This window comes from Hylobates moloch, unplaced genomic scaffold, assembly GCF_009828535.3.
Source record: "Hylobates moloch isolate HMO894 unplaced genomic scaffold, HMol_V3 SCAFFOLD_23, whole genome shotgun sequence".
NCBI lineage: Eukaryota > Metazoa > Chordata > Mammalia > Primates > Hylobatidae > Hylobates > Hylobates moloch.
Genome location: NW_026652298.1, coordinates 7,323,858 through 7,350,433, shown reverse-complemented (window position 1 = coordinate 7,350,433; position 26,576 = coordinate 7,323,858). Strand labels below are relative to the sequence as shown.

Below are 26,576 nucleotides of genomic sequence, written 5' to 3'. Positions count from 1 at the left end.
TAAATGCTTTAGGGCATTAGTCAAATGCAATTCCCTGGAAAACATCACAAGAAAAGTTGGACTTGAAAGAACAATTTTCCATTGTAATATATGAACATAACAATCACATTTTTTGTTAGAGAAAGAACATGATAATACTCTGTGCCAATCTATATATCCTACTTTTTCCTGTAATTAATATGCTATCCATTCCTGCTTCAGTTACCAAGAGCCATCTGGTCACACACTTGATCCTTTTTTACTTTGTTTCCCTAGTCACAAATAGCAAAGGATTCAGCTTAGTAACTATTTTATTCTGGACATACTCTGTCTTTTACCCTTTTCAAGCTTCCATACTTATTAGGCTCTTTTCCTTGGCAAATTCAGAGAATAATTAAAATTAATTACTAAGAGCTACTACTTACTGAATACCTACCACATGCCAGGTGTCATGTTCAAAATTTTCCTACAACAACTCAATTCACCTGCACAACAAGTGCAGGCTATAGGAATATTATTTCCATTTAACAAATAATAAAACAAACTCAAAGATCTTAAGTGATCTTCTTGCAGCTAATAAGAAACTTAGCCAGATTAACTCTGACTCCAAACTAGAGCTCTTCACTATTGAGCCATTTTGCCTTCCACACCTGGGCAATCACTAGGATTTCCTATTTATGGCACAGTTCTGACCACAAAGATAAATTCCTATCCTTAGGTTAATACTTTTCAGTCCCTAAAAAGGATTTTATGAAATGATTCCATAGATTAGACAAGAAAAATTTTGTAAACTTATCCATAAGGAGAAAAATATTGTAGGCAAAGTCATTTGAGCTAGAATCTTCGAAATTCCTCAAATTAACCTGAAGACACAGGTGTGAAGTGAGGCTGACCCACTTAAACTGAAAAAGAGGTATGGCTTACCTAAGACTGTGGACTATATCTCAATCCTTGGAGCCAGTTCATAGGATTTAGGTTATTAGTGGCAGGTAGTCAATTTCTAATTCTTCTTATTCAAAGTAAATTAAATCAGCATTACGGACTGTTATTTTTCTAGCGATAAGATGCTATTTAGCCTCGTAAAACTTCTGCTACAACATAGCATGGGGCAGAGCAGGATATGAAAATCTACAGGTAATTCATTGGCATCACCTTAGTGCTGACTATCAACATTTGTTCCCACTCTGTACTTTTGCTAGACAAGAGTTATTATAACAACTGATTGGAGCTTTATAGCTTATATATGCCTAGCTCTACTCGTCCATTGGTGGATGAGCTTGAGAAGCCAAAAAACCTTCCAAGAGTTAAGAACAGAAATAGGTTGGGAAAAGGGGAGCATCAGATCACCTAAGCACTGCAATGCTACATCTGAATTTTGGGAGTCAGTGGTTGTTACCTGGTAACCTGATACCTTTTATCCTTGAAATTACAGAGCGCTAATTAGCTCAAGATGGAAAACTTTTGACCAGGCCTTGAAAACACTAAGTCCCCTTCCTGACACTGACTCATTTTGTGTCCCTGTGCTAGTCTCATAACCTTGTTGAACCTCAGTTTCTTCACTGGCAACATGGAAATAATAATATGTTTAGTAAAGGGGTGTTCCAGAGTTTAATTAGAGTTTCTAAAATACTTTGAGATGATCAGATGAAAGGTACGCTTTAAACGTACATCATTAATAATTATTTTTATTGGACATAGTAATTTGAAAATACTAGAAGCTGCTGGGTGTTGTTCTATTGTCACTGAAACTATATATTCTAGTGCAGTTGTCTTTCTGAAAAGTGTATTCTCATGGTCAAGATTATTAACTCATTTATAGATTATTCTCCCAAAAAATTAACTTGGGAAAATATGCAAAATAGGATAAGTAACAGGAATAGGGAAAAGCATAACAGATAAGTATTGGTTTGCCCAGTTAAAATAGACACACCTAACTGTTGAAGTAAACATAACAGCAGAAGGGATAATTGAAGGAAAAGAAGATATAACGTGATTGCACAACAATATAATGGTGCTTCTATTTGAAGTGTGCTTTTCTTCTTAGGAACTCAAAGCAATTTACCAATATTATCTCCCTGATGCTCATAACATCCCCATAAGGAAGAGAGCAAAGAGGAGTCCACTTTAGAGACAGATTAATAGAGACAGTGACTAAGTGATTTGCCCAAGGTCACAGAGTCCATTGCTAGCAACAAGGTTTAGGCTGTCGTTTTCCTGGACAAGGTCAAAGAGTTTCCTAGAGATAGGGTTGGGACTGGAAATCAGATGTATTGTATCTAATAACTAAGTGATGTTACCTCTCTTCAAACAAATGAGTATAATGAGTCTGAGGATAAAGACATTTTATTATATTGCTGCAAAAGTAATTGTGATTTTTGCCATTACTTTTATTAGCATTTTGCCATTACTTTTAATGACAAAAATCACAATTACTTTTGCACCAACCTAATACAAAAGAATCCTCTTCAATATCTAAGTAAACGTTCCATTAATACTTAGAGGCTGTCAGTGAGGTTGAGCAGGTCTCCTCTAGATTAACAGTACCTGGGAAAGCATGTTTCTTATTCCATGTTGCTACAATTTCTATTTCCATCAGTGATTATGAAGATTTAAAAGAAGTTTTCTAAGGAACACTTCATATCACTGGGGAAAAGTTTAGCCTCCTGTGGAGGGTAATTAGAACCTGAGAACATGTTCAATAGATCATTGTTTCATATCAGGATTTTTTTAAATTTTTGATTCTCACCTAAGTCTCAGTAAGTATTAGTATGTATTCATCTGAGATCAATTAGACCTTAAAACTCTCTTTCCACATATGTCTACATTTTTGGCTTCATAAACATCTTTAATACAATTCTCACCCAAACTTCCAAGATACAGAATGTGAGAAAGATCTCACTGATATTAAACTTCATGTGTCTTGCAATATTTGAGACTATTCAACTGTCAAAAACCGCCAAAAACACCATTCCCAGTTTTTATTTTAATTTGATTGAGGCTATTAGTAGAAATATTTTATATGGTTAGCATCCATCATGAGATAACACTTTGATGATATTTCTGAATACTGGGCAAGTACTCACCATTGATGGTCTGTTTTCAAGGTCAAGGAATTCTCTTTCTTTCTCTTCTCTCTTTAAAGAAAAAGACATACTGTAAATTTTAAATAATTATTTCATATAGGGACTCAGAAAATAAGTAAAATAAAAAGACAAAAGATAAAAAGCAAAGATGGAGCAGTAGAAGGTGATAACCCACTAAAAACTCACCATAAAAAACTATGTATGGAAAACCTCCTGTTAAGACCAAACACACCTGTTTGAGAAAAGGTAAATTGATGAGGGATTTCATAAGGTCTAACAAATTGTTACACTAAGGATGTGTTTATACACTTGCAACTTGTTACAAATAATAACTCCTAGAATTCTTTCTGTTTAATTCCTTATGATTTAATGTGTTTATTTTATTTTTTTTTTTTGAGACAGAGTCTCACTCCGTCACCCAGGCTGGAGTGCAGTGGCGCAATCTCGGCTCACTGCAAGCTCCGCCTCCCGGGTTCACGCCATTCTCCTGCCTCAGCCTCCTGAGTAGCTGGGACTACAGGCACCCGCCACTGCGCCCGGCTAATTTTTTGTATTTTTTTTTTTTTTTTTTAGTAGAGACGGGGTTTCACCGTGGTCTCGATCTCCTGACCTCGTGATCCGCCCGCCTCGGCCTCCCAAAGTGCTGGGATTACAAGCATGAGCCACCGCGCCTGGCGATTTAATGTGTTTATTATTGAATGAATTTATAAATAAGATTATGTTGAGTCACAATGTTTTAAATCAGGAATCAGTTCTGAACTTTTTAAAGATTTTTTTCTTTTTCTATTTCTTGTTTTTTGTTTGTTTGTTTGTTTGTTTGTTTGTTTGTTTGTTTGTTTTTGTATAGCCTGAAGATCCAGAATGGTGGTTGTCTTTCATCTACAGAATAGTAGAAGACCAATTCTACCTAGTTGACTGACCATGACTCACTCCATTCAGGTTCACAGGATTGTGATTAATCAGTGGGGTAAGTTTCTACCTTGCATTATTTATCACATGATCTCCAGCTCCAAGACCTGTGTCAACTCTCTGGGCCAAACAATGTAACATACAACAACTAGTAAAGAGTTCTTTAAAAAGAAACTCAGCTTCAAAATAACCAACACCAAGGCTAGCCTGCAATGGTTAGTCCTCAGAAACCCAGATACATCATTGAAAAGTGTAGTGATGAGCCCCAGTTACAATGGCTTTTATCCAAAATATAGGCAGGAACAAATGCTGGCAAGGATGTTGAGAAATGGGAACCATCGTACACTGCATGTGAGAATGTAAATTAGTACAACCACTATGGAAAACAGTCTGGAGGTTCCTCAAAAAACCTAAAAGTAGAGCTACCATATGATCCAGCAATCCAACTACTGGGTATATACCTAAAGGAAAGGAAATCAGTATATTGAAGAGATATCTACACTTCTATGTTTGTTGCAGCACTCTTCACAATAGCCAAGATTTGGAAGCAACCTAAGGGTCCATCAACATACAAATGGATAAAGAAAATGTGGTACTTATACACAACGGAGTACTATTCAGCCATAAAAAGGAAAGAGATCCTGTCATTTTCAACAACACAGATGGGACTGGAGGTCATTTTGTTAAGTGAAATAAGCAAGGCACAGAAAGACAAGATTCTCATGTTCTCATTTACTTGGAGGAGCTAAAAAGTAAAACAATTGAACTCACGGAGATAGAGAGTAGAAGAATAGTTATCAGAGGCTGGGAAGGTTAGTAGGGGTCTGGGGGAGATGTGATGAAGGTTAATGGGTACAAAAAGTAGTTGGAAAGAATGAAGAAGACCTAGTATTTGATAGCACAACAAGTGATTTTAGTCAATAATAATTTAATTGTATATTTTTAAATAACTAAAAGAGTATAATTGGATTGTTTGTAACACAAAGAATAGATGCTTGAGTGGATAGATATCCCATTTACCCTGATGTGATTATTACACATTGCGTGCCTGTATTAAAGTATCTCATGTACCCCATAAATATGTATATGTACACATACCTATGATATACACACAAAATTTTTTTAAAATTATATGTATTATGTACAATTTATACCGATATATAACTTAATAATGTATATAGTGTTAATATGAGATAAAAGTGTAGTGATGATATAACCCAGAGTTAATAATCTAGTAGCTTGATTTACCTGGGGTTGAGAAGAAAGCGACTTGTATGGTTTGGATTTTCCCAACACTATTTAGGAATCTTGAAAGGGTATTACACGGTAGGCTTTTTAAAAATTTCTCCGTGAGTAAATTTTCTAGGCCAAAAGGATAAAATTTATTAATTGCCAAACACTCAGAATCTTGCAATCGGCATTTCCTTGGATTTTCTACAGCAGTTTCTGTGCCAGTTGGACTTTCTCTCCACTCACAATTCCCCTTAGAGTGGTGTGGGGGCAGGGGTGCTAAGTACCTATACCTGCAGAAGAGGACCCAATACCTGTGGAGAGATCAATTAGAAAACACAATTTCCCACGTTAAAGTTGAGTTAGAGAATCCAGTAGATGAGAGAAGCATTTATTGTAAAGGCAGAACTCAGTTTATATTTATGACTATAAGAAGTCTAAAAATGCTAATTCTAGCTCAGGATGAGGTTCAGCTCAAGGAGAATAATAATGCCACTGATAAGACATAATAAAATCCTACCTGAAACACGATGTTCTGTATTACTTACTTGCCTGAAAGAGTTAGTTATGTTCAGTCTATAAATGGGCTACAGGTATTCCAATATAATTCTAAGGGTCCTCATACAAAGCCCTATTCATGATCCACTTTACCTGCTGCCTACTGCTTGGACTGCTTCTGGGGGCTGCAGCTAAAGTATTTAAAAGTTTTGAGTAGAGACTTCTTTCCTTGAAGGTAATGAAAACCTACCATATTGTGTAGTGTGAGGAGCCATAGATAGAATCTGTTTGCATCAAAGAACAATGGCCAGATGACACTGCAGTTGAACAGCAGCACGCCTTTACACAGGGACACACTCAGCTCTAATCCTTGTGGATTCAATATGGCCAACCCAGGTCTCCAGGAAAAACCTATATAAACCTCTTAGTGTCTCTCCCATTTCTTTAGTTTCCAAACATGAATAGGACCAGAACTACCCCATGACTGCCTCTTTCCTTATAAGTGCTTCTGTGGTTGAGGAAGCTGCTTAATGGTGCAACCTGTAGCTCACACCCAACTGTACACTAATTCAGGAACTCTGAAGCCAAGCAAAAGGAATCCCAGGATGATCTCTCCTTACTCCCTGTAAATCTGCTTTGGCTGAGCTGGGTGTCCAGCGGACTGAGTCATGTAATTACCCCATGGGAAGCACAGGATGGAACTGCATTTAAATGCCATGGACTGAACCCATAAGCTCCTTATTTATTTGAATAAAACATGGTTGTGCTTGTTTGGTGTATGCATTTGTTTTAACAGTAATCAAAACTATATGGCCTCTAATTTTTAATTAATGCATCTTAATCATACATAAAGGTATAATTAATTAGTTTGTTAGAGGAAGCCTTTGGTTCTCACACACACACTGCTTCTCTTGCCTCCCCCACTTCCTACCACTCCCTGTTTTAGGCCACGAAGGCATGTAAGTTGTTTTGGGTTTTCTTCACTCAGCAGACATTGGGACTTTTATGGTCCTCCCCCAAAGCATTGAACCAAAACGCTGACCATTCTGTTATTTATATTTCAACTAAATATCCCAATATGAGAGTTTCCTGTGAATGTCAATTCAATTAATCAAATAACATAGCTTATGGCTCATTCCATGCAAAGCATTGCAAAGGCGTATTCAAAGGCCCATTGCTGCATATGTTTATGATTTAATGTTATGTGGGTAGGAGCTTTCACTAGCTGAAGATGTCTTGGCTCAGATATTAAATCATGATCAGACACACTCTGGGTGACATTTTTCTCTTCTTAATTCCCACATAAAACTCCCACTGAAGTGACAAAGAAGACTCATGTGTGTGGGAGGCTGACTCGGTATTCACATAGGTTCTTTTGCAAAAAGGAGTCACATTTGGTCTGCTCACAGTGCTTCAATACATGTAATAATCTCCCTTCTTGGCATCAACAATTTCAGCTTAGAAACTAGGACGGTAAGTATCACACACGCTCCAAAATACAAGCATACAGCCTCTTATCAAATAATTTGGCTTTTAAAGAATTTAGCAGCACAAATGGCTTAATGTAAACTAAGCTCAATACGGCAAAATCCTACGCAGCTTGAAAACTCAGTGGTAGGAGTTGAAGTCAGCCTGCCCAGTTGACAAGTGACTCAATACTGAAGTTTAATTGTCTTTGCTGTTTGCCAGTAACTCTAAGAAGCTACTTATCTTGGTCTTGCTGTGCTGGTTCACCAGCATTTTTCAGCTGGGAAAGTAACTATGTGAACCGCAGTGGCTCTGCTAGATAAAAATAGGTGTATTATCATTCGCATTTTAGACAAGCTTTCGGCGTTTCACTGCTCTGGAACGGCATACGAGAGCATTACACTGTGCAAAGAGATGGGCCAAAATGATGAAATGTTGGCCTTTCTCCAATATTTCAAGTGGTTTACACCCAGTATCGGCTGGAAGGCATTTGTTCACACATATGGTGATAGTCTCAGCTGAGAAAAGCCTGGGAACTTACCTTCGTTTCTTCACTCACACACTCATAACTAAAACCCATCATGCTTCTAACAGAATACAAATCATGAGAAACCCATAGATTAAAGACTAATGATGTAGGTGATTGAATAATGTTTAAAATATGAGTTTTGGATTGTGAAACATTGAAGATTTTGCAAGATAAGAATGTCAATGTATTTTTTGTGAAGCTCTCGATTTTTTATGTCATTAATACCTTGGAACAAATGAAAGTCACAGGTAATCATCTTAAAAATCTTTAATTTCATTTTCTCCACCAACCCTCCCTTGCTCCACTAACACCCACCAAACCACTAATAAGTGAAAGAATGGCTATGGGTTTTACCTCCTTTACTTTTCTCTCCTCTCAGAACTAATTAATCAACAGGGAAGTAAACAAACAATGAATGAGAGGAGCCCAAGATAATTGATCTTTTGAATAATGAAGGACAAGCAATAGTCCTCAGAAGGGAGTAGCTTCCTTATGCCATGTGAGGAGGATGCCATGTTCTATAACACCCATTTTGATGAGAAGGAACTCTGTTCTATGAAACAATAAGTCTGAAAACCTATAAACATTACAGCATTGGGGACCACTTTAGATGATCAGAGAGCTTTGTGGCCTTGGGCAAACCACTTGACCTTTGTGGACTTCAGTTTCCTCATCAGTAAAGGATTCAGCTGAATTATTTTTAGGAACCCTTCCAACCTGACTTATCTGGTGATGTCACAACCACTGGACTATCATTTTAAAATGACTTTGCTGTTCTACTTTACTAGAAGAACTAGAGAATTCGATTTTCTCATATTTTCTTATTATTACCTACCTCTGGGAAATGTATGATTTGCAAAGCCAGTGGTGGAGCAAAAATGGTGCTTATGCTTCTACATGCTACCTTCAGCAGGAGAAATGCATATTCGTTCCAATCTTTCCATACCACCAAGTTCTGTTGTGACTTTTAGAAGTACCCAGAATATTTCTGATATTCCAGACATATGTAGAAATGTATATGATGCCATCACCAGTAAATGACTAAACAGTATTATAATTCCCTACCACTCTAGACCTTTAAGATCTTTAAGATGTCATGGACCTATAGAAGCAATTAGGGTTTTTGTTGGCCGGGGTGGGGAATTGGCATGAAGGGAGCTGGAAAGATAATTTTTAGTCCTTACCAACCCTAAAGTGCCGTGATGTTTTTTGCTGTGTTCTATGCTCATGAAAAAAATAAAAAATAAAAAAGGTTCTATACTAACAGAAAAGCAAAGGAAATCTCCCCCACCTCCACCTTGGCCTCAATAACAAACAATTAAAGACGACCTAACTTTGCCTTCAAAGCATTCTTTAAACTGACATTAAATTTATCATTAGTGCCATTAAACAATGGCTATCTGGATCCTTTAAACTTCTGATAGATATTATTATAGCCTATCCCCAAAGCCTTGCATTTTCAGAATTAAATATATTTACAATGATGAAATAAAACATATTGCATAAGACCACTATCATAATGGAGTGAATCTCCCATACCAAATAATAAATTACTAATTGAGGTAAGTCAGAGAATCTCAGAACTGCAACAGAAGAGGACCCCATATACAGTATGTCCAATGAGGCCTTCCTGATGCCAAGGTGGCAGACACATGTGGCTGCCTTATTTTCCCTCATCCCCTCTGCCATACATTCTGGTCACACAGAACTCTTTGGAATCCTCCATCTTACTATTCCTTTGTGCCTCTGCACATCCTGCATGCCCTTCAGTTCCTTGCCTGCCTGAAGGGAAACTGCCAGACAGGGCAAGTTTCATCTCCTCAATCTCTATCTAATCACTCCTTCCTTTGTACCTGCACTAAATCCCATCTCATATCTAGAAAATATCTATAATATTTCATTTCTCTTATATTATCATGTTTGTCTCCCTCTAGTCATAGACAGTATTGTAATCATCTTTCTACCCACTGATTAGGCCTTTCACTAATCCAGGGTTTTCTTTTAGAGGTGATAGCTTTCAGTGGCTCATTTATTTTCCAATTTCCAAATACACATATGGATTAGTTGTCCAGAATTGAAGAGTACAGAGCAGATACACCTTAGCAACAGTAAAAATTTGCATCTGTGATTAACCCAGAGACTTACAACAGTAAATGAACCATTTATAGGCAGCAAGATAGGCAAACACTGATCACTGATGCAGAATAAGTGATAGATAAACAATAATAATTTCTGGCATTGTGTAACACTTCTATTACCCAACATTCATATATCTCATTTTCCTTTATCTTTATAAAAATGATATAAAGTAAGGAGAGAACTTATCTACATTTTACGGAAGGTGAAACAGATATGAGGAGATTGAGTGACTTATCTATAGGCTGTTTATGACCAAGTAAGGACTCAAATTGGATTTCTTAACTCTAGTTCTATGTCCTTCTACTATGACATGAATGGTAATATTTTTGATGGGTTCATCCATTTAACATACATGATACATGAAAGGCACCATACTGGTTCTGCTCCTTAAATATACACCAGTAAAAGAAAAGATAAAAACCCCAAGAAATGCATAGCCCAGTGAAAAATATAGCAGATGACTACATAATTAAAACTCAGGGTAGGCCAGGCGTGTTGACTCATACCTATAATCCCAGCAATTTGGGAGGCCGAGGCAGGCGGATCACCTGAGGTCAGGAGTTCAATATCAGCCTGGCCAACATGGTAAAACCCTGTCTCTACTAAAAATACAAAAATTAGCCAGGAGGCTGAGGCACGAGAATTGCTTGAACCTGGGAGGCGGAAGTTGCAGTGAGCAGAGATAGCGCCAATGCACTCCAGCCTGGACGATAGAGTGAGACTATGTCTCTAAAAACAAAACAAAACAAAAAAAACCTCAGGGTGATAAGCATTAAGCGTTAATATATAGGCATCTTAAAAGCCTCACAGGAAAACACAGGAATATTTCACCAGTCAGGGAGTTTGTTTGGCAAGGAGACTTGGGAGTGGGGTTGAAAGGGAATCTATTCCGCAATGGTTTCTTTGGGAAGGCAATGCTTGAAGGACATGTTCTAGTTAGCAAAGAAAGGAATGAAGAGTGGGAAAAAAATCATTTGGTGTAGAAACAGAAGAATCTGCAAAGGCACAGAGTCATACAGAAAAATGGCACAGTCTTTCTGAAAGTTGCTTTCAAGCCTCCTCAAATTGCTACTTCCCTAAAAGGATTAGTTCTAGGGTCCAGATCCTTCCTCAGTGAAGGGCTTGTTGACCCAGCTGTTTGGAGACATGTCAGCAGGCAGCTGTTAGCTATCAGCCCCTTCAAGGATTGCCTCAGCTGCAGAACCCTCTTGTTTAAGGTCATGCTCTTTCCCAGGGACACACATCCAATAACTGGTTAGTGCAGAAGAATAAAGACCTGATGATCTTGATCTCGCTCAAGATACCTCTGAAGGGCCATTTTAGCACCAAGTGTCCCTGCAGTGTTGGCTGAGGCTGCTGTCAAGCCTGCATTTCAGCTAACTTCTCCTTTTGCCTAATCCTGTTTTCTTATCTTCCTTTCCATATGTGTCTATCCATAGGACGTTCTTTAATAAATATGTAGCATGTTCTAATCCCCATCTCATAGTCTGCTTCCTGGGAAACCGTAACCTGTGACAGTTAGTACCCGGAGTACTCTAAGAATTGTAAGAAAGAAGAAGAAAGAAGATGGGGTTTAGAGCCGGATCACTTGTGGCTTTGCTGGCAATGAGAACCACATCACTGGTGGTAGGGCACAGGCAGTACTGATACTAGGTGAGGTTCCTATTGTTCAAAATTTCACTGGTGAATTGGGATGATATAAAGGTGGATGGGATGCTCTAGCTACTGCTCTATATCAGACATTTGAAAAATAAGCCAGCAATAGAAACTATAAGAACAATACAATCATGTGGCTATTTTTTTTTTTCCTTGGGATGGAGTCTCGTACTGTCGCCTGGGCTGGAGTGCAGTGGCATAATCTCGGCTCACTGCAACCTCCGCCTCCTGGGTTCACAAGATTCTCCTGCCTCAGCCTCCCGAGTAGCTGGGATTACAGGTGCCCACCACCAAGCCTGGCTAATTTTTTGTATTTTTAGTAGAGATGGGGTTTCACTGTGTTGGCCAGGCTGATCTCGAACCCCTGACCTCGTGATCTGCCTGCCTCAGCCTCCCAAAATGCTGGGATTACAGGCATGAGCCACCATGCCCAGCCCATGTGGCTATTTTCTAAGCTCCCTTTACTGAAAGAAAGAAAAAGCTGAAAGAAATTTACAAGTAATTGAAAGCAGGTGTGAAAGTAAAGAGCCTTCTGGGTAACATACATAAAGGATCTAATTTTCTGCAGCAGGAGGGCCTAGAAATCATAGGACAGGAATAGGATTTAATAATCAGAGTTGCCAAGCTCTGAAGAAGGTTAAACTCCTTATCAAGACATATCTTCTATGCCAAGATTAGGGCCTTGGCTTGGAAAAAATAATAGGCCCCTGATGCATTGGATAGGTATCTATGTGGATGTCCAAACAAGTCCTGAATCCTTAGATTTCCTGAAATCCTCTGAGATTGCAGAAGGGCTCTCCTTCCCCAGTCAAGAGTTAACCTCCCTCCCCTCTTGTAGGAAGAAAATTCAGAGGCCTGCTCCCTGCAAAACAATGTTGTCTCCCTCAGGATATGCCCCTACTTCTTTTTCACTACAATAGCTGTGGTTAAGCTGCAGCAAAACCAAGCCAGGGACATACTGGGTCTAATTAGGGAAGAAAGATACTGTAACCCAAAGGAGCTACAAGAACCAGAATGTACCAGCAGGAATTGGAAAAGTATACATGTGATTGCATGTTGAGGGTGCTTGATCAAGGTGGTTATACCGTAAGCTTGGATAAGGGAGAGTTTGTCATTTGGGGAGCACTCTCTCAGTATACAAGATTTAGAATCTTGGCAAAGGCCCCAGGAAATAGTGACAACTCACTTCTCTGCACCTTGACCATCTACTTTGTGTGGAAAGAGAAGCGGATTAGACTACACATATGTAGGTTAGACTACACTTATGGACTAATCAGCAGTGGCAAGTGGCTTGGCAGGTTAATTGGGGCCTGGAGAGAGAAAATGGGAAGATCAGTGACAAAAAGATCAGGGGTAGAGGCATGTAGATAAACATACGAGAGTGGGCTCAAATTATAAAATCTTTGTATCACATGATTACACCCACCAGGTAGCATTCAACACAGTGGAGTTACTAAACAACCATGAAACCAAAATGATTCAGCCAGATAACATCAGCCTGCCTCTTTCATTGTCTATCCCAAAACTGATACAATGAGCATATGAACAGAGTAGCTAAGCTGATAAAAATAGAAGTCTCCAAGAGCATGGGTTCCTAACTTAACAAGAAGTAATTTAGCTATTACTTCTGCTAAATATTCAACCTGCTAGCAAGAGAGACCAACATTGACTCTGAATTATGGCACTACCCCTTGAGGAAACCAACTTGCCACTTGGTTTGCCTTCTTGCAAGCAGATACTTAGTCATTACCACTATCCAAGAGTTTATACGGCTGGGTGCGGTGGCTCACGGCTGTAATCCCAGCACTTTGGGAGGCCGAGACCGGCGGATTGCCTGAGGTCAGGAGTTTGAGACCAGTCTGGCCAACATGGTGAAAACCCTGTCTCTACTAACAATACAAAAATATTAGCCGGCCGTGGTGGCGTGCGCCTGGAATCCCAGCTACTCGGGAGGCTGAGGCAGGGAAATCACTTGAACCAGGGAGGTGAAGGTTACAGTAAGTGAAGATCGCACCATTGCACCCCAGCCTGGGCGATAGAGCGAGACTCCATCTGAAAAAAAAAAAAAAGTTTATAAAGCGCTTAATCCATTGCTGTGGGATCTCACATAATCAGGAGAACTATAGCAAAACAGAGACAGAGTTGACCCCAAATCAGGAGATCCTCTGGGCATATTATTTGTCTCCTTACATCAAAGTTAGTAGCCTGATAGAGCATTGAAACAGTCATCTGAAGACACAACTAAAATCTCAGCTCAGGGCCAATGGCCGATGCTTTACAATGATAGGGTGTCAGCTTCTAGGACTAGTATACATTTTGATTCAAAGACCTTCATGTGGTGCTATTTGCCCAAAAGGAAAAATACATGGTTCTAAGAACTAAGGGGTAGAAGAAAAAGTGGTCTCACCTCCCTTCTTTCCCAGTGACTTGATTGAATAATTCATTACTCTGAAACTCTGGATCCTATGGATTTTGAGATCCTGGTTCTCAAAGGGAGAACACTTCTGCCAAAGGATATAGTAACAATCCCATTGTCTTACAAGCTTTGACTGTAGCCTAGGCATTTAGGCTTCTTGTGCCAAGGAACCAGATGGGAACAGGAGGAGTCATCATTTTGGCAAGGTAATTAACCAAACTGTCAAGTAGAAGTAGGGCTGCTAGTACACAATGGAACAAGGAATAAGAAGTCTAGCAACCCAGGTAACTCACCTGGGTACTTTTTGATATTCTCTTTGCCAATTATGATGCCAAATCGACCAAGTTCAGCAATCCTGGTTTTGAGAATGGCATGGTGACCAGAAACTAAGACTACTCAAGGCTGAGAGTATGGGTAGTGCCCAGCTAAGCACTGAAACCAACAGAGATGCAAGGTAAAAATGAAGAAAAGCAGGCCAGGCACAGTTTGGGTGCCTGTAATGTCAACTACTCTGGAGGCCAAGGTGGGAAGATCACTTGAGCCAGAAGATCATGACTAGCCTGGGAAACACAGCAGGATTTCATCTCAACAAAAAAGAAAATGGAAGAAAAGATTCTAAGCTCATTCTTGTTGGAAGAAAGAGAGAGAGAGAGAAAGAAAATCTAGACTCAATAGTAGAGGGGAACAATGAGTTTAAGTTGTGACTCGGAGATCAGCTGCAGCATTGGGGCTATAGTTTGTCCTAATATCTTCCTATTCTCAGTTTAGCTCATGAGGAGTCCAGCAGAATTCCAAATAATTGCTTTCTAAATGTGTATTAATAAGAGAATCTGAATGGAGCAAAGGGTAGCCTATGGTAGATGCTGTAGTACACCACACAGATTTCTCTTTAATAAAAGAGTTGTTGTCCCAGCTACTTTACCATAGAATGCTGTCAGAAGACGGCCATCATCTGTCAGCCCTTTCAGGGATTGTCTCAGTGGCATAAGTGTCTTCTAGCCCAAGGTTATGTCTTTGCTAGGGATACTCACATGTGATCACCAAATGATGCAGGAACGTAAAGGACTGGCCATGGGCCAACTGAGAACAGCTCTGAGGGGCCATTCTGGCTCCAGAGATCCCTGTGGAATTGACCAAGGATGTTGAGTCTGTGTCTCAACTCAATACCTCCTCCTTCTAATCCTGCTTCTTTTTCCACCCTCCAGAGATGTTGGTCCCAAGGATATTCCATCAAAAAAAAATTCTGTACTTTAAACTCCAACACAGAGTTTCTCAATATAACCCAAATTGCAATAAAAGAGAATATCTGGAGAAAGAAATAACAAATTCCAGGTCATTTACCTTTTGGAGAAAGAATATACCTTTTGTTTTCTAAAACAATAGGGTAGTAGGGTGTTAGGGGGCCAAGAGTGAAGTTATTTAGTGGAAATGAGGAGGGAGTAAAGTTGCCCAAGCTTTGCATTCCTCTCTAGTAATTTTGTCAAGATGTGGAGGATGGTGACTGGCATGTAAGAGGAACAAGAAAAAAGTGGCCTTGTTACTGGTCATGGATATTGTGCAGATCTATTGGTTGTCCTCATGAAAGCGATGCCCTACAGCAATCTCTGGGTTTCTGCCCAATCCAGACTTGTCAAAAGCCTTTTGCTTGGCATGGAGAAGAGATGAGGAGGCTACCATGGGGCAACTCCAGAGTGAGGCCTGCCATTTAGAGAGAAAAGACATAGGCATGTCCCCTCCTCCCTGCTGACAGCTCTCAGAGCCAGCTCTTGACTCAAGAGGCCCCAGAGGCCCAGCAAATCACAGGATCACAAATGAAAAAGAGCAGGAAAGAATATAGCCACCAATGCCTTAATAGAGATTGCAACTGGCCAAATTTCCAGCCCAAATAATTATCATCTTGGCAGACAAATAGAATTCTTAGGACAAAAGGAAATCTTCAAATGTTTATGTAATTTTTCTATGGGGGAAGAGTTTACTAATTCTAGGAAGGGTGGGCCCTTCAAGGGCTAGCTGCCACACTCCAGTGATTACTCTGAGCATTAACAATTTGGAAATTTTCACCTTTAAAATTTCTTGTCTGTGCTTCAAGGCACAATGGGCAATTCATTCATTTCCTCCCAGAGGGCCTAGCACATGTGACCATCTCCTGAGAAAGACAATTATTACTTCAAGGTGGTCTGCCTGAAGCATCCTTCTCTAATACTGATTTACAGGAAATGGGCACATGTGAGTGTCTCAGAAGGATAATCACAAGATTGGGAAACTAGATTGGGAGGAATTTTTATAATATGCTTCTCAGTTAAGCACACATATAACTTAAAAACCTGAAAAATGTTTTCCTAAATTCTCTTATTATCATTTATTTTCATCACAATTTTTAGGCAGGCAGAATTTCTATTAATTTGTTATTATTCTCTTTAAACTCATTTCTTTGAGGACCAAAATTATATTCACTCTGTGTGATATAATACACAGAGATATCTATACTCAGGTGACTCTTAGAGAAGGCGAATTCTTGACTTGCAAAATGGGATCTTTAGAAGCTATATTAGTACTGAAATGGGAGCCTGAAATGGTGAGCAGGGGAATGACAAAAAACAGTTTAGGGTGTTTCCTCTGGAGGCAGTGATTCCATTTCTGCCCAGTCCCATTCCATACGATTCCAATCCACTGCTGCCTCCCCCATGAAATATTACACATCAGCCCAGTCAGATCGAGAAAGTTTTTATACAAGGTGTGACCTCTAGTTCAGTTTGGGGTGAACTAGTATATTTACTGTGCTGATGACTCCAATCTAGTGTTACAGGACTCTCTCCCGACCCACTAGGAATGTCAGGTGATGGTTTGACAATTATCACACTGCCTCTTTAAAAATGATAATTTGTCAGTTGCAGGGAGAGACAACCTCCTGATGACCCAGAGCTACTAACATTGAAAGTCTTAATTGAATGCAGATCCCAGGGAGAAGAAACTTCCTGGGCAAGCGCACTAAGAAGCAAAATTGTGAACTATGACATTCCCGGTACACTCCACCAGAAGAGAGAGGAAAGCCTCTGATGGGCACGTGTACAGCTTCCTAAACACACTGCGTGTGCTCAATTCCCAAGGGTTAGGAAGGCACTGCGAATGTGGGAGCCCACCCTATGGGAAAAATCATGGGAAAGAGGTGAACCTGTAAAGCCCCAGGATCAACATTAAACACCCCTTTGTTTTCTCTCTTTGACCTTCATGTGCCTGCTTGAGTCTCTTCCAAGCATACCTTCCTTTCTTTCCTGTTCTAAAGTCTTTTTAAATAAACTTCCACTCCTGGTCTGAAACTTGCCTCAGTCTCCCTTTTTTTTCTGCTTTATGCCCCTCAGTCGAATTGTTTCTTCTGAGAAGGCCAGGACTAAAGCTGCTTCAGACACATACAGATATGCTGCCAGTAACTCGGGGTAACTAGGATCTCTTCCACCGCTAGCACTATGAAAATGGTAGATCTCTGCATTTGTTGTGGTTTTTAATTTTTTGTCTGCATTTTATAATTTTCAGTATACAGATCATCTACATGTTTTGTTAAATATACATCAAAGAGTTATACTTTAAGGTATTATAAGCAGTATTTTGTTTTTAATTTTGATTTCCATGTGTTAAATGTTACTTTCTGTAACTGTGATTAATTTTTGTGTGTTGGTCATGTATCCTGTGACATGGCCTACCTTACTTAGACTAACCCGTTCAATTTCATCTCCCCATCTTCTCAGGGACAAGGGCCATGTCTTCTATGGCTTATGTATTTTAGACTTCATTAGAATGCCTTGCATATACTACCTACTATATAAGCATTGTTGAAAGGAATAAAAATGATACAATTGTGTTATAGGAATAGCTCTTCCAAAAGACAGAAGTGTAAATATATTGTAACTGAGCAGCCAGGCTTCAAACCCCCATTTAAAAACTTTGTTTTCTTTCCTTCTTTCTCCCCAATCTCAAGATATAACTTTGAGACAAACTGCATGTATGTTTTATTTTTTCTTGAAATACAGCCTCAGAATGTGATGTAAACCTCCAATCCCTTTATTTTACCATTCTACGCTCCCATGCCTTTTGCACATTTATTTACCAAGTTGCATGTTGAGCACACACCATACTCACTCATCTGGTCATATATTTCCTTAGAGGCTCCAGACGCTGGGTTCTGATATGGACTAGACACCTCCAGCCACGATGGTGCCGTCCCCTTCACCAGTTGAAACAATAATTCAAGACAAGTCATTGGAGATGGTCACGCTACCTGACACCTCCTGGCCCCACTGTCTCTTCTGCACTCCAAACCTTCTCTTTAAAAACCCCAGCACAACTCCACAAATTGAAGAGTGGAATTGCTTCCTGCTCTTTCTTTTGTTGACATGGATAATAAAATTTTGCTCTCTTTTTATCATACCTCATTATTATTTTGGCTTCTTTCTACAAGCAGCAAGTAGTCAGACCCTTTGGCTGGTTACAGTATTATCCTTTGTTTCAAAATAAGATCTGAACCAGTTCTCAGAATTTCTATCTACTCACTAGATGTAAGCAATTGGCCTTCACTTCAATTTTTTATCTGAAAATTGAATGATTATTCTCTACCTATGTTTTTAAGAAGGATGACATGAAAGATAAAGATGGTGATGTTTGTGAGATGCTCTAAGGTCCTTTTATAAAAGTCTTCAGATAGTGTTTCTGTTATTAGTAATAAAAATCAGCTTCTCCGGAAAGACCTTCACATCCACAGAAGCAAACAGAAAGGCAAAGTTATAAGGGAGTTGATATGTTGGCGATAAATCAAATGAGGCTGAACTACACAGTGTGTTAGGCAAATATAAAAGGGAAGATGAGCCAAGAGATTAGCTGAAGAAACATGTTGCATAGCTGTGTAGGTGGGAAGCACACTAATAAGCAGTGAGCATTCTGGGGAGAGCAGGAAAGCAGCGTTGAACGCCATGTCATAGAACAAAGAGAAGCACTCATTAGGAAATGTAATAACTGTGGAAGTAAAAATTGCACAAGGTGGGACAACAACAATTCTGAGGAAGTTGAATTGTAGGTGAAAGCATGTAGGTTAAAAAAAATAGGCCGGGCGCGGTGGCTCACGCTTGTAATCCCAGCACTTTGGGAGGCCGAGGCGGGCGGATCACGAGGTCAGGAGATCGAGACCACAGTGAAACCCCGTCTCTACTAAAAATACAAAAAAAATTAGCCGGGCGTGGTGGCGGGCGCCTGTAGTCCCAGCTACTCGGAGAGGCTGAGGCAGGAGAATGGCGTGAACCCGGGAGGCGGAGCTTGCAGTGAGCCGAGATTGCGCCACTGCACTCCAGCCTGGGCGACAGAGCGAGACTCCATCTCAAAAAAAAATAAAAAAAAAAATAAATAAATAAAAACAAAACTCTGAGAAAGGAGGAAGAGATTAAATAAGCCCAGATAAATATTAGTCAAGTCAGGACAATGACACCTGTCTGCAAAAGACAAGGGCTGCTGTTCGTCTATCTACCTGTTGAATTTACTTCAACAAATATACAACATGAAAACCTTCCTTGGTGCAAGTCTACTGCACTTAGCCATTGCAAATGACGCTAAGTCCTAGTGATGGACAAGGAAATGCCATTCAGCTGTCCTTGGAAAGAGTCATGTAAAGCTATTGGCTATTTTTGTCAAAACCAAAATTTAAGCAGAGGTGTCAGGTAGTATAGAGATGAAAAATATGTGCTTTAACATGAATTTGAATCCAACCAGTTATTCTTACATAAGAGGCACAAAATCCATGTAATGATGACATTTTCTGCAGGTTTGTATCATTCTATTGTTTAGTAATTTTCACTTAACAGTATGAATCTTTCCCATTGCTGCTCACTGCAATTCATGCTTCCTCTTATCAACCTACTGCCACAACTGCAAATGAGGCTCAAAAACAAGAGGACCTCATAGCCTCTTCATATCTCAGCTTTCTGCTGCTTTCTCAGGAATGAGAGGCTACAAAACCTGGAGGAAGGCAGGTAAAGAGAAGGAAAGAGATGCATAATGTGAAATCCTCAAATGCTCAAATAAAATTCTTCCCATTTTAAACTGTTGATATCTGTAAAGAGACAATAATTTTCCATTGCACAAAAGTTCATTGTAATAAATTGATGATTACAGAGAATAACAAAGTTAATGATTTTCAACTCCAGGTTCTATAGTCTCCCTTAGAAACCCCTGGGCTTGATCTAACAGAAATATGTCAGGAACTATTCGGTATGCACTTAATTAAAATCATTAAATTGACAGAATAGTGTTATAGGTCTAAGGACAATAAAATACATTTATTTCCAAAATGTAGTGTCATCATCCCTTTATATTTTTGTCCAGACTTTTGTTCCACAATTATCTGAAACAAAGATTAAAGCAGATAAAGTAATCCACAGACTTACCATGATATTATTTTGTTTCATATTCCTAGGCCAGGAATTTACAAATTAAGTGCCTAAACTAATTGGTACAAAGTTTGAGAAAACAAAACAGTTAAGTAAAAGAATGGCAAAGTATAGAGTCTGAGATTTGCTATTTTGTATCCTACACAGTCTATCAAAGTGATTTTACTTCATTTTCCCAGATCTGGCACCCAGCTTGTCTTAAGTATCTTACCTGTGCTAACCATACCACACACCAAAGAAACTGTAATACTGTATTCAGTATTACAGGCTCCTCCCCACTGACTCAGATAGCTAATTACCACCACCTGTCTCACTACTCAGTTACTAAGTTGAAGGCAAAATAAATTTAAGAGCAAAGCATCCAAAAAGTTGACCACCAATAATTTCACTATCTGAAAATATGCCACATAAAAATATTTTAAATGTCAAAAGCTCTGTGATCTAATTTCAATAGATAATAACGAGCAGTTTTGAATGAACTTATATTTCTAGATTTCCCACACACCTCACAAAGGAGAACCTCATTATTTTAATGATTTTTTTAAAGATTTATTTTAGTGTTTTGACTAATTGAGATTGGAATGTAGTTCTCTCTTAGAAGCCATGTCCTTCTATTTTGTATTAATTAAGTCTAACCATTGCTCAAAATCCTTGGATTTGGGGAATTTAGAGGTGAATGAAAAACAAAATCTTTTCACTTAAACCAATGAACTTTGTTCTGATTGGACATCACATTTACATTCAAAACAGCCATCATAAGCACTTAAAAATGTAATTTTAATTAAGAGTTTAATTTGATAGTCATTAATTAAACCACCATTAGTAGACAGGAAAGAATTACTTGAGATATTGATTTAATTTTTGCTTTACTCTCTCTAACAACAGAATGACAAAATGAACTCTCTGGAGAATAAAATGGAATTACCACACCTTCAGAACCAATTCTCATTGGCTGAAGTACTCAGTAAGCACTGCAACAGAAACAAGTTTGTTTGGCTTAACAACCTATTGTCAGCTACTAATACATAGTAAATGCTTCAGAGTTTTGAAAGTCTAAATATCATTTTAGCTGGTATTTAGACCTTCTTACTGGTATTTGCATCAGAAGTATGATGCTTCCAAACAATTTATTTATGGATAGATAGATAAATACTAATCCAAAAAGACAAAGGAAGTATCGTTGTCCCACTGAATTAAGTAACAGTGAGTTAGAGACATGCATGATAATATAAATAATTCATTTGTTTAGTCCATAAATATGTGTGTACTATGATACGTTAGAATCTCTCGATCTTCAGTGATAGATTATATACCTGCCAAATACAAAATATGTGCACTCCACAAGGCTGAGATTAGCACATTCTTTTAAATTAGTCTTCTGGGGTGGAATTTAAAGCAATTGAACTGTGTTTGAAATGAGATATCTCTGAATAAGATTTGGTCTGCTCCATGGACCAATGGTTAGGAAATTCCTAAATGGAACATTTAAGCTGAACATTTTAAAGAGCATCAGCAAAAAAAGAGCTAATGGATTGCGACTCCATTTCCCCCAAGAAAGTAGTAAAAAGGTCCCAAAAATAATTACACTCACATTGGGCAAAAATAACCTCCTGGCAGAGATTCAAATAGTTGTTCCAATTGGGCCGTCAGGAAAATGCTTAGATCGAAAGTCGCCATTGGAATTGTTCATTATAAGAGTTCTACTGTCAAGCGGAAAGAAATGAACCATTTCTTGTTTGATGCTTTAAGACTTTGAAATAGGACTAAGATATAACAGCATGTTGCAGGAGAAGAATTCTACAATGAATTTGAACTGGATGACCTGCTAAGTGTTTACCGCCTTTTATTTCTGTGATTCATCCCTATGCAGGTAAGCACACCATAAAAATAAAGCTGTGTGGGAACATGGCTATCAATAACAACAAAAATAACACTCTGTCTCCTTCCTTAGATGAAAGGGTCTGTGTTTTTACAAAGCACTTTGCAAACTTTATCTTTTTAATTCTCACAACACTCAAGGTGTGTAGGAGGCAAGTATTATTATCCCATTTTGCAAATGGAGAAATTGAGGTTCATGGAGTTTGACTTGCCTATGGCCACAAAACAAGTCAACAAAACAAGCACACCTGTAATACCAGCCACTTGGGAGGCTGAGGCAGGAGAATCACTTGAACCCAGGAGGCGGAGGTGGCAGTCAGCCGAGATCGCTCCACTGCACTCCAACCTGGGTGATGAGAGTGAAACTCCGGCTCAACAACAACAACAACAACAACAAAAGGCTGGGCACGGTGGCTCGCGTCTGTGATCCCAACACTTTGGGAGGCAGAGGAGGACAGACCATCTGAGATCAGGAGTTGGAGACCAGCCTGGCCAACATGGTGAAACCCCATCTCTACCAAAAATACAAAAAATTAGCCGGGTATGGTGGCAGGCGCCTGTAATCCCAGCTACTCAGGAGGCTGAGGCAGGAGAATCGCTTGAACGCAGCAGGCAGAGGCTGCAGTCAGCCGAGGTCGTGCCATTGCACTGCACTCCAGCTTGGGCAGCAAGAGCAAAACCCCATCTCAAAAACAAACAAACAAAAAACTATTGGGAGAAAATGAATTAGGGTACTCTCTCAAAGAATGGCTTTGAAAGGCATGAAAAGAAAAACAAGAACTTCTGAAGTAAAGTATGTGGCAGTATTTTGAGAAAATTAAGAAAAAAAATAAATGGAAGATAGTTAGCTGTCTGCTGTTTCATTACAGTGATAATCATACTAACTGGAATTCTACTATCCTAAACACTCATGTTCAAATTTTCAAGCAATATTCAATGCACGTAATACCAGTTCTATATGTCAGCCTTAGAGCAAGTACCTGCACTATCTGGCCACAAAACAAAACTATTAATTAAATGAATGTGAAAATGATTGAATGAGTTAATAAATGAATGAATGGATAAAATAAACTTTTAAGAAACAAAGTAAAGAAATACATTTGGCCCATCCACATCTTTTGGGGCATGACTAAGACTTTCTTGTATAAATAGTAGCCAAAGCAGACCTAACATTGTCCAAAAGGACAGTGTCTTTGTTCGTTCCTATAATAGAATACCACAGATTGAGTAACTTATAATGAACATAAATTTATTGGCTCACAGTTCTGGAGGCTAGAAGTCCAATATCAAGGTGCTGGCATCTGGCAAGGACTTTCTGGCTATGACATAACATGGCAGAAGGCACCACATAGTGGAAGGGCAAAAAGGGAGAGAAAGAGAGGAAGACAGGGCAAACCCACTCCAGTGATAATAATAACAAACCACTCCTTCAAAAACGGGCATGACTCCATTCATAAGCATGGACCCCTAAAGACCTAAACACCTCATAAAGGTCTCACCTCCCAATACAGTCAACATGGCAATTAAATTTCATCATGAGTTTTGGAGAGAACAAACATTAAAATCACAGAACACAAGAAAGAACTAATAGAAGAAAAATGTAACGATGATGGCAATTGTCATTTTAGAAGGGCCAGTGTTCTCCAGATTTCCTTGGGCATCTGTGTTTCCTAATTCAAAGCACAGCTCAGCTCATTCTAGGCATGCACTGTGAAACCCGAAAATTTGAGAGTTTTCAGTTAATTTAGAAAGTTTATTTTGCCAAGGTTGAGGACACGCCTGTGACACAGCCTCTGGAAGTCCTGACAATGCGCCCAAGGTGGTCAGGGCACAGCTTGGTTTTATACATTTAGGGAGACATAAGACATCAATCTATGTAGGTAAGAAGTACATTGGTTCGGTCTGAGAAGGTGGGACCACTTGAAGCAAAGGCAGGAAGACTCCAAGTGGGGAGGGAGCTTCCAGGTCACAAATAGGTGATACACAAATGGTTATATTCTTTTGAGTTTCTCATTAGGGTTTCAAAAGGAGACAAATCAGATATGCATCAATCTATTTCAGTGAGCAGAGGAGTGACTTTGAATAGAATGGGAGGCAGGTTTGCCCTAATCCTTAGTGATTTGGGGGACACGAGATATTTTCCTTTCACACACTCCATGCACTACCGCGTCACCTGAACAAATTTAAGTCACTCATCCTTTCAATCATTGTGATCATGTTACACATGCCCTTTGGGCACTAGATATTAGGAACTGTATCTCAAGGAGCCACGGAGATCTTATGTACCCTTGATTTAGACGGCTGAGTCAGAAGCAGGATGGGCACAGCAAAGGAGACAGCAGGCAGAGTCTCAGCAGCCTCCCAGTTAACCCGAAAGGAAGGAATATGTTAGGCCTCTTCTTTCTTTTCACCTTGACATTTCAGGACTCTCTACATTTATTATTTGTGGTTACATATTTGGCTTCTCAAACTTCTAAAATAAAGCTAAGTTGATGAAAATGGGTCAAATGGGAAGAAGTTGACCAAGTAAAGAGAGGAAAGCCAGTGCAATTTCTGAGAAATGAATGTTTACTTTTTAAAAACAGTTTTTACCACATGTTGATTTTACAGTTTTTTCAGTTATCATCTATTATTAGTCTTTAGAACCAGAAAACATACAAAAACAAAGTCAGTAAGCTTAGCACCCTTCTCTGAACATAGTAAAATAAACACAATCCCACGGCAGACAGACCTTTGCATTTCTATTATCAGCACAGCAACAGTACATATGGTGGCAAAAGCAAGACAGCCTTAACAAGTTCTGTGTTTCTGCTCTCTCTTGAACCAGAGATGGGCACCCTGCATGTTTAATTTGTAGGCACTACACTGACCAATTTATTAATCTTACAAGTCCAGCTTTTATACTGATACAGGTAGTTACTGCATTTATCATTTGGTTATAAAATAAGCATTATTTTATAATTATATAAAGTAAATGTTTATATATCAGATATATTTATATATCTTACCATGTGTTATATATTTAATAGATAGATACATTTATTTTATATACAGAGATTTATTAAGAATTATGTTCATCATTGTGATCAATGGTGTAACATGTCATTCAGAGCTCCCTTAAGGAATGAAGGGCTTATGCCCCCAGCTATCAGAAAATAATCCTCTCTCTTAGTCCTGCTTTGGAATTCTCTCACCAGAGTAAAAATATCTCAGCCAAAGATATGTTTCCTTCCAGTTACTGATCAACATCGGGAGCTCTCTTTATCCAACTCAGAACAACTCAGAAGGGCCATCCCAGCTCCAGGGCTCCCAGCAAGGTGGGCCAGTCCCTTGTGGATATTGCAGCATGGCTCAACTTTTTTCTTTTCCAAATTCTGCTTCCTTGCCCTCTCTTCCACAGGATTGATTTTCAAGAACCCTTTTTAAAAATACTCTGTATGCTTATTCCCATCTCAGAGAACTGCTTTCTGGGGACTTCTGCCAACACATCACAGTCATAGCAGTCAGTGTCTCTTCCTGAAGACGGAAAATAAGATAATAAATGTATTCAAAGGCTGGGCAGATCAAAGATATCATGGGTAAACCTGGAGTTTGAGAAATGTAGGATGAATGGTTGTTATAAATCAGTAGGAAAATAAACCTTCAAAATGAATTCCACAGTTTTCAGAAATCTTTTATATAGGATTTTAAAATGATTCTATTTAGAAATATATTCAAATGTTATTTTAACGTTCTCAATAAGAAAGCTGAATTCAATACCAAGTGCTTCTTATTTGTACTCCATCATGAGGATTGCCTATTGACAGACAAAAGCCAGCATGGAGTAGAAGGACAACTAGGATGAAATACCAACTCTCTTCTCTTTCTGTGCAGCCTTCAGCAAGTCACTTAACATCTTTGAGCCTTGTTTCCCCTGTCTGTTAAATAAAAAATATGATAACAAAATGAAACACATTATGGAATCTGCCCAGCTCAATGTTTGGCACATTGTGTTAGCCCAATAAATTTTTGGTTTTCTTCTGAGGTTGAAGAGTAGTGATATCTTTTAACCTCATCATAAGGGAGGTTCACATTCCAGTAAGACTCCAGATAAATTCAAAGAAATTCCTATGTATGTATGGTATAATACAGACATTCTTAAAAATCTAGAAGTTATGGAAACTTCATCAAAACTTTCTCTGACTTCTCAAATGTACACTTTCTACCTTCTATTTGTCCTCATCATATCTTCTAGAACTTGATTATTCCCTAAGAGGCTCATGCATATTAATTTCTTTCATTTTAATTAAGCCCCAGGATCACAAATAAATAGCCTCTAGTGCTTATCAGAAATGAGCCCTTCATATTCATTTATTCTTCTAGAG

At 38.9% G+C, this 26,576-nt stretch overlaps 1 long non-coding RNA gene across 1 annotated transcript in view; it reads right to left on the bottom strand.

Moving 5' to 3' along the window:
• Positions 1 to 26,576, bottom strand: part of LOC131382388 (uncharacterized) — a 355,345-nt gene that overhangs the window by 15,039 nt on the left and 313,730 nt on the right. The window contains exon 3 of the long non-coding RNA XR_009211828.1: positions 3,063 to 3,109. This is a non-coding gene — a long non-coding RNA (uncharacterized LOC131382388). The remainder of the gene's footprint in view (positions 1 to 3,062; positions 3,110 to 26,576) is intronic.